The 15,456-nt window shown below is 42.4% G+C and overlaps 1 long non-coding RNA gene across 5 annotated transcripts in view; it reads right to left on the bottom strand.

Annotated features, from left to right (window-relative positions):
• The window catches only part of LOC140704785 (uncharacterized), a 243,952-nt gene that overhangs the window by 129,325 nt on the left and 99,171 nt on the right, over positions 1-15,456 (bottom strand). The window contains exon 1 of one of the 5 annotated variants that reach the window (XR_013540425.1): positions 12,517-14,838. The exons of 3 other annotated variants lie outside the window; for them this stretch is intronic. This is a non-coding gene — a long non-coding RNA (uncharacterized LOC140704785). Of the gene's footprint in view, positions 1-131; positions 4,108-12,516; positions 14,839-15,456 lie in introns of those variants that run through there. One more of the 5 variants, XR_013540427.1, reaches the window with a different exon arrangement.

The raw sequence follows: 15,456 nt of genomic DNA, 5'->3' as shown, positions 1-15,456 counted from the left end.
CTAGTAGTGTTCAAAAGCCTTGGCAAGTGAATCTTGTAAGAGAAGAAAGGAAAGGATACAAGAATTCAAACAGCAACAAGGGCACAAGTGGTGGAAAAGTCAAGTCACATCATGTCAGAGACAACACAGACCTTTTGAAGAACCGACTGGCAATAATGATGATAGTAGCATTGAGGCCTTTCCTCCTTGCCGCTATTGTTTCTGCACAGTGCCATCCAGCGGAGCTTCTTCAAGGGATGGAGAGGTTTTCATAACGTTGCTTCAAAGGCCCAACGTCATTTGCTTGCTAAAAGCTTTCTAGATAAGCAGAGTCTTAAAGCAGGGGGCTTGCAAGTGCTTCCAGCATTGGCATTTGTTGTGGCTGAAGAATACAAGCGGGCTTAGTTTGATTCAAATCATAGAAAAAGGAGGAAATAACACTCCGTGGAGAAGTAATCTGGTGCCAAAGTTTTATCTATCTTAATGCAAAACAGATAAAACAGTAAGTTTGACTGGCCCAGCTTCTGAAAAGTATAATTTTTTTCTTTAAAAAAGCATTTGGTGCAAGGAAAGGTGTGACTCCTTTGCTTTCCTTACCTTCTGCAGACCAGTTTACAACAGTATATCCCAATATTGGGAACTCACATTAATACTGTGAAAACATTCAGACTTCTGATTCCTGTTCTTTGACCCTTTAGTAATAAGCATTTGCAGAAGAAGAAGAAGAAGTAAAAGATAGGTAGAGCTGATAACAGCAGCATCAAGCAAGCAACTGACTTTCACACTAGCAGACTTAAGGACAACAGGCCACATTCTAAATGAGTTGTGGCTAACAAGAAAAGTTGCCAGAAAGCTGCCAGCTTGAGCCAAGCCTGACAAGAAGCTGTTTGTCAGTAGATTTAATGCCACCATTCTCGTCATTTCTTTCCTTTCCTTTCCTTTTAAGTTTGACACAGTTTAAGAATTAGTCTTCCGTATTAATAAAAAAGCAGGATATTAGCTAGAATTCTTATCAGCCAAGTTCAAAACCAGGCCCAGATGCCTAACCCATCTCAGAATGATGTGAGCACTTCTCATACTTTACTATCAGATTCAAAGAGAAGGGTGGGACCGTGGAATTAGGTATATGAGAGGAGATCAACAGGAGAGCCTTTTGCTTGGTGCCATCGCCTTCACCTGTTTGGGAGAAACACAGGAGAGGGCCTTCTCTCCTGCTGATGCTGCTGCCCTCAAACTTTGGAACTCCCTCCCACAGGAGGCCAGATTGGCCCCATTTTTGTTGTCCTTCTGCAATCAGGAAAAGACTTTTGTCTTCAGGCAAGCTTTCCCTCAGTGAGCGGAATTGTTAAATGGATTGTTGTGCCTTACTGCTTTGAATGTGTTTTTGATATTGTTTTAGTTTACAGTTTCTCAGAGTGGTATTTGTTTGATCATTTTTAGCATCTGTATACTTACTGTTTTTAGACACTGTCTAAACACTGTCTTTTAATGATGCAAGCAGCCTTGGGTCCTTTTTGAGAAAAAAAAAGATGAGATACCAAAAAAAATTACATAAATGATACCATCCCTGCCCCCAACGTGCAGACTTTCAGCTGTGGCCTGCACAGCTATAGGCTTGATTGGAAACTTGCCTTTTTCCAAGGTTCCCAGTTATGTGGAGAGACCCTTATAGAATTTTTAGAATGTGTCACTTTATTTTATATTGTACCGCACAGCAGCTGGTGCCATGCAAAGCAGCTGTTCTGCTCTTGTTGCAAACCAAATTCCAGGAACAGGCTGTCAAAAGCCCACAGCTTTTGAGATGCAGGTCACTCAGTAAAGCTTGGATTGATCAAACCTGCACTACTCTTTGGCTTCGAGGGTTCTGAGAGGCTCCCTTATACACATGTTTTTTTTAAAGGAGGGCTACGTTTCTCTTTTTATGAAATAAAGGTCTTACAGGGAAGGGAAAGCACCATTCTCTCCACCCCACCCCTACTTCCCTCAGGCTGCCATTAAGTTTGTTTGCCTGTGATTCCTTCCAGCTGACAGAGCCAGTCTGTTAGCAGTTAAGTTAAACAGAGCTTGTCCTGTAATAACCTCTGTTTCAGGCTGCTAATTGGTACCAGCACCTAGTCCATGCCTCGGCCTACCTTTCAGCTGAGAGCAGGCTGAGTGATGATCGGAACTTGAGAGCTCACTTGTCCGTAACTGCTGCTTAATGGGAGGCCTATTCTCTCTGCTCATTTCCAAGGTAAGAACAGCAGCACAGCACCAGGTCTCAAGAGCCACCTCTTTGTGGAAAAAAGGGGCAGGCGACGGGGTGGTTTTCTTTAGACAAGTGGCAACGGGCAGAGGATATTTAACGATTAATCCCACCCAGGAGAGCCACGGCCAGTAATGAATGGGCCACATGCACACTGGTCATATGCTTTAGCAGCAGCGCTTTTAGTGATACACTCATCCTCTTTTATAAGCCGTTGCGGCAGAAACATGATAACTGTTGCTCTGCATATTAATTGTGGTGTTACGCTTGACTGAAATGCAGCCATTTTGGGAATGTTTGGTCTGAAATGTTCAATAAAAAATAAATTCTCCAACCATTGTGGTCCCAGGGTGTGTCTGAAGGCATATGAGGTAGCATCCTTGCTCAAGCCAAGCAGCTCTCTCTGTTTCAAAGACTGGAAATGTTATTTTCTCTTTTCTCTGTAATCCAAAAAAATAACTTTTTCAAATGTTGGTCTGCTCTGGGCCTGGATGGAAGAGTAACTGTGACCCACACATGGCTCTATGCTACACCCTACAGAGGGTTACCCTCTATTTGAAGGCATCTTTTGTTTGATGCTTGAGACCCACCTAACCAAGCATTCTGTCTACAAGAGTGGTCACCTAGATACCAAGATCTATAAACCTTAATTGTTGCTGTTTGTTTTCCCCCAGGAGCCAGGAGTATTTTATTGTTGCATGAGAGAGCAGCAATGATTTTATGCCAGCCGAGCAAATCAGTATTCTCTAAGGCAACTCTAAAAATGGGGGCAGTCCAAACAATAATTTATAACTTTTAAACAGAACTTCAGACCAGTATAAAATTTGGCACAGTTTTAGCAGACAGTCTGCTCTTGCTCTGTGCTAGATATGGGGAATTTTTAACATTATGAATTTTTAAAAGTAAAATTGCTTTCCCCCATTCAAAAATAAGCAACCTGAAACATGCCCAGATTTAAAATAGATCATATAAATTGAAATGGCCGGTCTTGCTAAAATGTTTGACCCAACCCACATTTTTATTTGGAAAGAATCCATGCTGTAGGGGCTGAAATATTGGCCCTCAATAAAAGCCTTTCAAAAAGGAGGAAAAAAAAATTCTTATCGCACTGAGCACACATAAAACAAGCTTGCCACTAAGAACTTTGTAAACTATATACATTGTTCCAGTTTCCTGGATGTAGAAGTGGAGATAATTGGATAGCTTAGGATAATTAAAGGTCACAGAAACAGAGTTAAAGGACAGGTTTTCTTTGAAGCAAGCAAATACTTGCTGTGAAGAAAGTAATAAAAAGTTATACAGTGACAGTCATCCAGAAAGCCAGACATTTTGCCATGCATCTCCAGGGAATTACCATATAATTTTGTAAGACATATTCCAAGTATTTCTGCATAATCTTTGAATAAGGTTATTCAAAGTATTTCTGCATTATAAAAACACAGAGGAGTTATGTTTATCCCAATCCTGAGTGCTCTCAGTAAACATTATTTCATGATTTCTGAGACCAGGCTCCTGACACAAGTTTTAAAGATGAAATCAGCTTCAGGTCTGGGGCAATTTAAACTTCTGAACCTGTCAATCATGGCCACGTTGAATTTTTAACTCCTTCCTAGCCAAACAGAGATTTGTACTTGCAAAGAGATTTTGTATTTGATGTAAAATATTTTAAAAGATATTTTAAAAATCATGACATTTTGAATCATTGATACAGAAACACAATATCCCACATTCATAAAACAGAAGTTTTTTTAAAAGAATTATCTCCAAGTATAGTGCTTGTGTTATAGCTCTAGGCATTGATCAGAATCCCATTAGTTATGCTCGCTGGCATAATTTCATCAGTGTTAGGTCTCAGCTTTGAATTGCTACAAGTTAAGAAGTTGGCCTAAATACTGGTGTATAATAGTCGTATGCTCCTTCATGGATTGCTGCCTTGTCGTGGCGAAGGGGCTTGAGTAACTCAGAGAAGCTATGGGCTATGCCGTGCAGGGACACCCAAGACGGACAGGACATAGTGGAGAGTTCCGACTAAACGCAATCCACCTGGAGTAGGAAATGGCAAGCCACTCCAGTATCTTTGCCAAGAACGCCCCATGATCAGAAACAAAAGGCTAAAAGATATGACGCCGGAAGATGGGCCCCTCAGGTCGGAAGGCGTCCAACATGCTACTGAGGAAGAGTGGAGGACAAGTACAAGTAGCTCCAGAGCTAATGAAGTGGTTGGGCCAAAGCCGAAAGGACGCTCAGCTGTGGACGTGCCTGGAAGTGAAAGGAAAGTCCAATGCTGCAAAGAAAAATACTGCATAGGAACCTGGAATGTAAGATCTATGAACCTTGGGAAGCTGGAGGTGGTCAAACAGGAGATGGCAAGAATAAACATCGACATCCTGGGCATCAGTGAACTAAAATGGACAGGAATGGGCGAATTCAGCTCAGATGATTATCATATCTACTATTGTGGGCAAGAATCCCGTAGAAGGAATGGAGTAGCCCTCATAGTCAACAAAAGAGTGGGAAAAGCTGTAATGGGATACAATCTCAAAAATGATAGAATGATGTCAATACGAATCCAAGGCAGACCATTCAACATCACAATAATCCAAGTTTATGCACCAACCAGCATTGCTGAGGAGACTGAAATTGAACAATTCTATGAAGATTTACAACACCTTCTAGAACTGACACCAAAGAAAGATGTTCTTCTCATTCTAGGGGACTGGAATGCTAAAGTAGGGAGCCAAGAGATAAAAGGAACAACAGTGAAGTTTGGCCTTGGAGTTCAGAACGAAGCAGGACAAAGGCTAATAGAGTTTTGTCAAGAGAATAAGCTGGTCATCACAAACACTCTTTTCCAACAACACAAGAGGCGACTCTATACATGGAAATCACCAGATGGGCAATATCGAAATCAGATTGATTATATTCTCTGCAGCCAAAGATGGAGGAGCTCTATACAGTCAGCAAAAACAAGACCTGGAGCTGACTGCGGTTCTGATCATCAGCTTCTCATAGCAAAATTCAAGCTTAGACTGAAGAGATTAGGAAAAACCACTGGGCCACTCAGGTATAATCTAAACCAAATCCCTTATGAATACACAGTGGAAGTAAAGAACAGATTTAAGGAACTAGATTTGGTGGACAGAGTGCCTGAAGAACTTTGGATAGAGGCTCGTAACATTGTCCAGGAGGCAGCAATGAAAACCATCCCAAAGAAAAGGAAATGCAAGAAAGCAAAGTGGCTGTCCAATGAGGCCTTAGAAATAGCAGAGAGGAGAAGGGAAGCAAAATGCAAGGGAGATAGGGAAAGTTACAGAAACTTGAATGCAGACTTCCAGAGAATAGCAAGGAGAGACAAGAGGGCCTTCTTAAATGAACAATGCAAAGAAATAGAGGAAGATAACAGAAAAGGAAAGACCAGAGATCTGTTCAGGAAAATTGGACATATTAGAGGAACATTTTGCGCAAAGATGAACATGATAAAAGACAAAAATGGGAGGGACCTAACAGAAGCAGAAGACGTCAAGAAGAGGTGGCAAGAATACACAGAGGAATTATATCAGAAAGATTTGGATATCCCGGACAACCCAGACAATGTAGTTGCTGACCTTGAGCCAGACATCCTGGAGAGCGAAGTCAAGTGGGCCTTAGAAAGCCTGGCTAACAACAAGGCCAGTGGAGGTGATGGCATTCCAGTTGAACTATTTAAAATCTTGAAAGATGATGCTGTTAAGGTGCTACATTCAATATGCCAGCAAGTTTGGAAAACTCAACAGTGGCCAGAGGATTGGAAAAGATCAGTCTACATCCCAATCCCAAAGAAAGGCAGTGCCAAAGAATGCTCCAACTACCGTACAGTTGCACTCATTTCGCACGCTAGCAAGGTTATGCTCAAAATCCTACAAGGTAGGCTTCAGCAGTATGTGGACCGAGAACTCCCAGAAGTACAAGCTGGATTCCGAAGAGGCAGAGGAACTCGAGACCAAATTGCTAACTTGCGCTGGATTATGGAAAAAGCCAGAGAGTTCCAGAAAAATATCTACTTCTGCTTCATTGACTATGCAAAAGCCTTTGACTGTGTGGACCACAGCAAACTATGGCAAGTTCTTAAAGAAATGGGAGTGCCTGACCACTTTATCTGTCTCCTGAGAAACCTATATGTGGGACAGGAAGCAACAGTTAGAACTGGTCATGGAACAACTGAGTGGTTCAAAATTGGGAAAGGAGTACGGCAAGGCTGTATATTGTCCCCCAGCTTATTTAACTTATATGCAGAATACATCATGCGGAAGGCTGGACTGGAAGAAACCCAAGCCGGAATTAAGATTGCCGGAAGAAATATCAACAACCTCCGATATGCAGATGATACCACTCTGATGGCAGAAAGTGAGGAGGAATTAAAGAACCTTGTAATGAGAGTGAAAGAGGAGAGTGCAAAAAACGGTCTGAAACTCAACATCAAAAAAACTAAGATCATGGCCACTGGTCCCATCACCTCCTGGCAAATAGAAGGGGAAGATATGGAGGCAGTGTCAAATTTTATCTTCCTGGGCTCCATGATCACTGCAGATGGAGACAGCAGCCCTGAAATTAAAAGACGCCTTCTTCTTGGGAGGAAAGCGATGACAAATCTTGACAGCATCTTGAAAAGCAGAGACATCACCTTGCCAACAAAAGTCCGAATAGTCAAAGCTATGGTTTTTCCTGTCGTGATGTATGGAAGTGAGAGCTGGACCATAAAGAAAGCAGACCGCCGAAGAATTGATGCCTTTGAATTGTGGTGCTGGAGGAGGCTCTTGAGAATCCCCTGGACTGCAAGGAGAACAATCCTATCAGTTCTAAAGGAAATCAACCCGGAATGCTCACTTGAAGGACAGATCCTGAAGCTAAGGCTCCAGTACTTTGGCCATCTCATAAGAAGAAAAGAGTCCTTGGAAAAAACCTTGATGTTAGGAAGGTGTGATGGCAAGAGGAGAAGGGGACGACTGAGGATGAGATGGCTGGACAGTGTCTGTGAAGCAACCAACATGAATTTGACCCAACTCCGGGAGGCAGTAGAAGACAGGAGGGCCTGGCGTGCTCTGGTCCATGGGGTCACGAAGAGTCGGACACGACTAAACGACTAAACACACACACACAATAGTCGTATGGCTCCAGATGCAACAGCTACATTGACTTCTCAACTGTGACAATTTACCAATGAAATTTCTATAGATGAAATTATATTGATGTAACATTTCATTTGAATTCTGGCCATGGTCATCCAAAATTTTGATTCCAAAATTACCTAAACTAGCAGTCACACAAAAGACAGAAGAGGGTGTTAATTAACATAAGCATGTTGAATGCAAATTTTCACCTTACATTGTTTTTCAGTTGTGAGTTTCTCCTTCTTCTGGCAATGTGTTAGGGACCACATTTGCATTCAGATGGAGCTGCTGTATCCTTCCCCACACCACACTTTCCCCCTCACCTTCTCTCTCCCAAGTGGCTTTTCTGCCCTCCACCATCTCTCAGAACTCAGAAATGAGGAAACAACCGTATGGAGGGAAGAAGAGTGAATGAGAACAGATTTTAGTATCTTTCACTCCTTTTTTTCCATTGTCCACTGAAATGAACACACATTTAAAGACATATCTGTGTTATCACTGTTTGTTCTTTGGCCTCAAGACTTATTTGGAAGCATCCAGCCAACGTTTTTACAATTATCCTGCCCATTTGAATGATCAGGGACTTCAGAAATTTCTAATACTGTACTGATCCTACATTTTCAAAGTCAGGCCAGAGGCTTTGTGGGGAAAAGACAAGGCTTTTCAACAAACCATTGGCAAGTTCTACTCTTGCTAGCGCAATCATAAATCATAAATCAAAAGCAGAGCTGGGAAGTAAAAAGAAAGAAAGAGATAGTCACCGGAGAAGGCAGTAAGTGAAGATATCAGTACAAGGTGGAGGGAATTGCACAGGAACTAAATGCTACTTTAGGCACTGCATGGCATGCAGCCAATTCTATGAACCGGCAGATTTCCCCACTCAGAAAGACAAACCTGCATTGGTTCCTGCCTGATTTGATCACTTTGCATGCAGAGAAATTGGAGAGCTTGTTTCCAGCTGAAGTTCCCAGCCATTAACTCTCTTGGACAACCAAAGGAAAGAAAAGTACTTGATCCCAAACATGAAGAGGTTGATGGAAAACAGATCTTTATTGAGCTGCTTTATCTCCAAATGGTTATAAAGCTTCAGAAGGAGGGAGTAGAAATATATAAACAAACATACAGTAAATCCACAAAGAAGCCGTCTGGAATTATTCTGTGCAAACTGTCTGGCAAATTTACTGCCTTTCTTTTTTAAAAAAAAAATCCAACTGTTTGAAGCTAGATCATGTTTTTCTACAGAGCCTGTATGAGAAATGGTTTGCTGAAATGCTTCTACAAAAGAGGAATCATTCAGCTTGCTAAATTGTATACATCCAGCACACGCTGAGTGTATTTTTGGTCTGTTTCAAAGCTAAAATTAATTGTGACAAGGCACATGATGGGGTGTTCACAGCACCCGCTTTTTCTGGATCATTTGGAAACAAATCACTTAAAAGGCAGATGGTACAGACATAGCTTTGCTCACTCTTTTGATGGATGGCTTCCTCAGAATTTCTTATAGTAACCTGCAAGAGGCCTTTTCTGCTTCAAGAACACAGCCTGCTAAGCCCTATCCCAGATCCAGCTCTATTAAAATAAATAAGTATTGTGTCAGAGCGATTCTTGCTGATGGACATTGTTAGGGCTTTTCCTTAATTTTTTTTAAATAGCCTTTTTATGAGTTCATGTGGAAGAAGTACATAGGACGTCTCTGTTTTTCTAATATACTTATGTCTGACAAGAGTGATGCTGACTTTCATTTTTTAAAAAATTACTAAAAATATAAGAAAGAGAAGCCTGGCTGACAGTAGGGATGATTAGAAAACGACAAATGTGGAAATAATTTTGGAAAATAAAACAAAAGAAAGCATATTTATACTGGAATATGTGAAACAGAAGTAAGTTACTCAGCAGCATATAAGTTAAGAAATACTTTTTAATTACTTTACTGATGTCCCAGTTGTGACTACACCAAATTTTGTTCAGATCTATGCAAACTATACTGCACCCTGGCATTTAAACTGCTGCTGCAGTTCACACAGAAATGTATTCTTGACGGCTTTCACGGCTGGGATCTGATGGATGTTGTGGGTTTTTGGGCTCTTTGGCCATGTTCTGAACGTTGTTTTTCCTGACATTTTACCAGTCTCTGTGGCTGGCATCCTCAGAGGACAGGAGTAGGAACTCTGTCCATGCTCTGTTGCAGTTTGTTGGGTATCCAACAAACTGCAACAGAGCACGGACAGAGTTCCTACTCCTGTCCTCTGAAGATGCTGTCCACAGAGACCAGCGAAATGTCAGGAAGAGCAACCTTCAGAACACGGCCAAAGAGCCTGAAAACCCCACAAAAACCATGCGATCGGGTTCAGTACTCTCTTTGGGCAACCCCTCATTTTCGGCGGGAAATAAAACTGGAGATGTTTTTATAACTTTCAGACCGTCACTTTTATTATCTCCACTCTCCTCTAGTGCATTATTCATAGGGTCAAAAACTCAATTCTGGCAACAGGTCATAATTAGAAGAATCAAAATTCTTTCCATATTCCCATGGACTCAGTGGGGAGTTCGCCCACGTACATCGGTCTTTGGGGAGGAGTACTCCTTAGGGCACAAATCGTCCGACAACATGAGTGTCTCACCCAGCCCCTCTCATCCGGCTTATCATAGAAACGGTTGTGGGCTATCTCCGTCTCTCTCTCTCTCTCTCTGTAGCTCCAACTCACACGGTGCCACGATCACAGTCCACTCCTGGGTCAAAAATTGTGCAGATTTTCCTCCCTTCAGGATCAGGTCTGGCAATAGTCCTCCCACCTTTAGGTTGGGGGAATCTCTCAGCAGTCCTTGGGTCTTAACATATTCGACTTCCCTCCTTCTTGCCTCCTCTCTCCTCCTCTCATGTTCCGCCAAAACCGAACTGAACCAATGCACCCCTTCCTCACTTATATCCTCCTCCCACACTGTCACCTCTTGTTCTGCCTTCCTTCCCTTCATGTCCTCCTTCACCAGACATATCTCTACTTTTCCCGCTTTTTCCTCTAATTCAATTTCCTGGACCCCCTTTGTAACTGTCAGTCCTTTAGTCACCATCTTTTCCTCATTCTCATTATCCTGTCCTCCCTCTACAGTTTCTATCACCACGGATGGCTCACTTGCGCACACTCCTCCTTCACAAACCATCACACAGAAATGTTTAATTACCCCAAAATTCACTCGTACACCTTTCTCCCTCAGCCTTCTTCACTATTACCATGATCTTTTTACTCACCATTTTGCATTCGAATGCCTTCCTTTAAAAAAAATACTTTCTTTTTTTATATGTAAAATGTGAAATAGCACTGAACTGTCAAGCATGGTAAGCATTTGAACTGGTGCTGTATCAGTGTAGTGCTATATTTAAAAATATTTTTAAAAATTAAAAAGAAGAAAAAATGAAGAAAATGCAATTTATAAATTGCTTTTCAATTATAGTCCTGTGAGGAGAAGGCTGGCAAAAGGCGTAGGGTTCATTCTTATACCGCATTTCACTGTGTCATCATTAGTGATGTTATCTGGACATACCTGACAACAGCCCTGAAGGACCAATCACACAAGCTAAAATTAAGACAAAATAATGCAAGTGGGAACACTACAAAAAGACACAATACCTGTTAGCCAAGCCACATATACCACATATTCCTGCCAAAATATCTAAAAGAACAATGAGAAACACAGGAGAGTGGGACAAATAGCCCTCTAGTCATTCCCAAAGAATGCTCCAACTACCGTACAATTGCACTCATTTCACACGCTAGCAAGGTTATGCTCAAAATCCTACAAGGTAGGCTTCAGCAGTATGTGGACCGAGAACTCCCAGAAGTACAAGCTGGATTCCGAAGAGGCAGAGGAACTCGAGACCAAATTGCTAACTTGCGCTGGATTATGGAGAAAGCCAGAGAGTTCCAGAAAAATATCTACTTCTGCTTCATTGACTATGCGAAAGCCTTTGACTGTGTGGACCACAGCAAACTATGGCAAGTTCTTAAAGAAATGGGAGTGCCTGACCACTTTATCTGTCTCCTGAGAAACCTATATGTGGGACAGGAAGCAACAGTTAGAACTGGTCATGGAACAACTGAGTGGTTCAAAATTGGGAAAGGAGTACGGCAAGGCTGTATATTGTCCCCCAGCTTATTTAACTTATATGCAGAATACATCATGCGGAAGGCTGGACTGGAAGAAACCCAAGCCGGAATTAAGATTGCCGGAAGAAATATCAACAACCTCCGATATGCAGATGATACCACTCTGATGGCAGAAAGTGAGGAGGAATTAAAGAACCTTGTAATGAGAGTGAAAGAGGAGAGTGCAAAAAACGGTCTGAAACTCAACATCAAAAAAACTAAGATCATGGCCACTGGTCCCATCACCTCTTGGGAAATAGAAGGGGAAGATATGGAGGCAGTGTCAAATTTTATCTTCCTGGGCTCCATGATCACTGCAGATGGAGACAGCAGCCCTGAAATTAAAAGGCGCCTTCTTCTTGGGAGGAAAGCGATGACAAATCTTGACAGCATCTTGAAAAGCAGAGACATCACCTTGCCAACAAAAGTCCGAATAGTCAAAGCTATGGTTTTTCCTGTCATGATGTATGGAAGTGAGAGCTGGACCATAAAGAAAGCAGACCGCCGAAGAATTGATGCCTTTGAATTGTGGTGCTGGAGGAGGCTCTTGAGAATCCCCTGGACTGCAAGGAGAACAAACCTATCAGTTCTAAAGGAAATCAACCCTGAATGCTCACTTGAAGGACAGATCCTGAAGCTGAGGCTCCAGTACTTTGGCCATCTCATGAGAAGAAAAGAGTCCTTGGAAAAAACCTTGATGTTAGGAAGGTGTGATGGCAAGAGGAGAAGGGGACGACCGAGGATGAGATGGCTGGACAGTGTCTGCGAAGCAACCAACATGAACCTGACACAACTCCGGGAGGCAGTAGAAGACAGGAGGGCCTGGCGTGCTCTGGTCCATGGGGTCACGAAGAGTCGGACACGACTAAACGACTAAACACACAGTCATTCCCAGCCAGCCTAGCTATTGTCAGCGGTAGTGAATACAAACTTGTTTGGAAGTACAGTAGTAATATGCGGTACACACAACAAGCTCATCCAAGAGGAAGAGGGACATAATTACCTCAGGCAGATAATGTATCAGGGGAGGGCAGCCTTCTGACCATTCGTCCTGAGAACCTCCAATTATTCCGCCTGTTGAAACTGGTAGACAAAACTTCATGGATGGAGACATGGCCTGTTCTACACTCAATAAATGACCTTATTGCCCTTAGAGGTGGTGGTGGGCTGTTTCCCATCAACAGCTTGGACCTAAGGTCAAACTGCCAGTCAAACTTGCTTTTGTTGATGGAACTGGAGGGAGAGGAACATGTTGTCCTTTGCCATGTACAACATGGCTGGTATTGGTACCAATGTGAGGACTACAGGAAGATTAAGAACAAAGCAAAACAGAACAAAAATGTAACCATAATACTGTGCACTTAACATAGTACAATTGTGGGGAAAGTTCATTAGGCTGACTAGAGCTAATGGGAATTTGAGTTTGACAAGATTTGGAAGCCATCTTTTTTCCTCAGGAGGTTAGAACTGCTGGATAACTCATTGATTTAGGCATCTGGCTGCAGAGGCAGAGGTGGGGAGTTCAATTCCCCCACTGTGCCCCCTTGACAGAGGCTCAAGTTGATGGTCCTTCCAGCTCTGTAGTTCTAAGATTATTATTATTGTTTTAAATTCATGTTTGGAATTTTAGCTGGACGGTTCCCAGCAGCCTTCCCCCAGCTCTCATGCCAAATATGGAGCCTCACTCACTAGTCAGTATGCTGCTAAAAAGAGTCTTGCATTTCTTAGGGTGGGCTATAATCCACCAAAACGCATGCCAAAGCTTCGTTGTCTTTAAAATGCCACAATACTCTTATTTTTAAAAAAAGAAAAGCCTTAGAATTCTTGCAAATGCAAGGTGAGCCATCTAATAAAATTCTGCCAAAAATAAAATTAAAATATACCACTTGCCATTTAGGGATGCATGAACAAATTCATCACATAAAAACTACATGAGTAAGGCAGGCAGTCAAGTGTATCTTGTTTTCCCATAATGGCCATCCCTCATGTTCTTCACTCATCTGTGATTTGCCTCTCCACCTTCTGGCCAGCTGTGTTCAGGATACCCCTCATTTCCTCCAAACAAATGCTGCTCCGAGGATTGTGAACTATAAGCGTTCATTTTGTACTCCCTCACTGTTCAGCAGCACTCTGGCCTTGGCTGCATTGCACTGAGGATTGCATTGAAGTTTTTGCACCAAACTTTCAGGAAGAGGGAAGCAAATTGGCAAGACTTCAGAGAAAAGCAATAAGATGATAAATCGTCTGGAATGTAGAGCCTATCCTGGAATATTAAAGGAACCTGGAGTGATGTGCTTAGAGAGGAGAAGACTAAAGAAGGAATGTGATGTTTGAAAATAAAGAAAATATTACTGTGAACTGGATATTCCCATTCTTCCTCAGGAAGCTTCACAAGTAAAGGGAATGGGATAGAAAGCTGCCTTTTACTTCCAGCAAGCACCAAGGCAACTTCCTTTTTAAATAAACAGTTAAGCCTATCCTAGCCTTCCAGCCCAGCTTTCTTCCAACTGAGGACAATTTAGATATGGGTCTAGCAGATGGAACTCTCAGAAAGTCAAGAAGGAGGAAGAGGAAGACAAGGAGGAGGCCCATGCACACACAACCTCTAGGCATATGTCCATTCACCTCACTACTCAGTGGCAGTAACTTGAGATGGAACCAATCCATATGGAGTTTTTTAAAAAGTCCAAATCAGCACATGTTAATTCATAATTCCATTAATGCGTAATTTTTTTAAAGTGCTTAAATTTGCATGTAAGTTTGTATCAAATATGTATTTTTCAACACCTTTTCTCACAAAATAAACATTTCTAAAAAATTACCTAAATGTATACATTGCTAAATGGACTTGATCATTAAAGGAAACACATTTTAAAATACATTTTTCCATGAGCCAAGAAGTGTACTGTAAAATATAAAGTACAAAATTCCCCAGGGTATTATCTTCTAATTCCTACATTCCCCTGAGAACAACTCAGTTCACATCACAATTTGAAAAGACTGAATTTCTCAAGTCTGCAGGCACGAGTCCTCCAGGATGTCAGGCCTCTTACTCAAACCTTTTAACTTGAATGCAAGGGATGGCACCTGTGGCTTTTTTAAACACAAGCCATGCTATAGACTTAGAACATAGCTTTAAACGATTATCTTTTTCACTGCAATTCACAGAATTTCCATGTAGCAATGTGCTGTAGTGGCCTTGCTGGCTGGTGAATTGTGGGTGTTGTAATCCAAAAAAGTAACCTCTTCAAGATCAAGCTACGGCAGTACTTCCCAACCTTGGGTTTCCAGATGTTCTTGGACTACAGCTCCCAGAAATCCTGCCCAGCACAGCTAGTGGCGAAGGCTTCTGGGAGTTTTAGTTGAAGAACATCTGGGGATCCAAGGTTGGAACCACTGAGTAAGGGTGATAAACTTCCGTGCAAGAAGCAAGTGCCATTACTCTTGTGTCTCTCACATTAACATTTAACATTAATCTGTTTTTGTACCATGTATTTGAAAGCTCAGGGTTCAGAAACTTCAGCATAATTTAATGGAAATGGAATTGTCTAGGGCAGGAGTCCCCAACCCCTCATCCGCGGCCCTGTGCCAGTCCGTGGGCTTGCTGGAACTGGGCTGCAGAGACAGATCTCGGGCCCCCACCCCCCCCTGCACAGTGGGCATGTCAAGCTCACGCAGGGGGCGTATCATGCTCACGGGGTGCGTGTTGTGCTCACACGGGGCATGTCACGCTCGTGCAGGGGCATGTCGTACTCGTGCGTATGGACACAAGCACAACATCCCCCAAGAGTGCTCAGGTGCCCCTGCCCCCATGCACAGAGCCTGCCCCCCCAACTGGTCCGCGTTCCCAAAAAGGTTGGGGACTGCTGGTCTAAGGGACTTTGAATGGAAGCATTCTTCATTGCCATGAAGTGGTAGCTGACTGGAGCACGATGTTGAAGAC

The sequence above is a fragment of the Pogona vitticeps genome, chromosome 1, assembly GCF_051106095.1.
Source record: "Pogona vitticeps strain Pit_001003342236 chromosome 1, PviZW2.1, whole genome shotgun sequence".
NCBI classification, from domain to species: domain Eukaryota; kingdom Metazoa; phylum Chordata; class Lepidosauria; order Squamata; family Agamidae; genus Pogona; species Pogona vitticeps.
The sequence above is the reverse complement of the archived record's forward strand: the minus strand, read 5'-3'. Positions and strand labels throughout refer to the sequence as shown.